This window comes from Bison bison, unplaced genomic scaffold (genome assembly GCF_000754665.1).
Source record: "Bison bison bison isolate TAMUID 2011002044 unplaced genomic scaffold, Bison_UMD1.0 scf7180017864373, whole genome shotgun sequence".
Taxonomy (NCBI): Eukaryota; Metazoa; Chordata; class Mammalia; order Artiodactyla; family Bovidae; genus Bison; species Bison bison.
The window spans coordinates 10,884,127-10,884,699 of NW_011494945.1; positions in this window are offsets into that span (position 1 = coordinate 10,884,127).

A 573-nucleotide genomic window follows, 5' to 3' on the forward strand; every position below is an offset into this window, starting at 1 on the left:
ACCATCCCATAGAAAAGAAATGCAAAAGAGCAAAATGGCTGTCTGGGGAGGCCTCACAAATAGCTGTGAAAAGAAGAGAAGCGAAAAGCAAAGGAGAAAAGGAAAGATATAAACATCTGAATGCAGAGTTCCAAAGAATAGCAAGAAGAGATAAGAAAGCCTTCTTCAGCGATCATGCAAAGAAATAGAGGAAAACAACAGAATGGGAAAGACTAGGGATCTCTTCAAGAAAATCAGAGATACCAAAGGAACATTTCATGCAAAGATGGGCTCAATAAAGGACAGAAATGGTATGGACCTAACAGAAGCAGAAGATACTAAGAAGAAATGGCAAGAATACACAGAAGAACTGTACAAAAAAGATCTTCACAACCCAGATAATCACAATGGTGTGATCACTGACCTGGAGCCAGACATCCTGGAATGTGAAGTCAAGTGGGCCTTAGAAAGCATCACTATGAACAAAGCTAGTGGAGGTGATAGAATTCCAGTTGAGCTATTCCAAATCCTGAAAGAAAATGCTGTGAAAGTGCTGCACTCAATATGCCAGCAAATTTGGAAAACTCAGCAGTG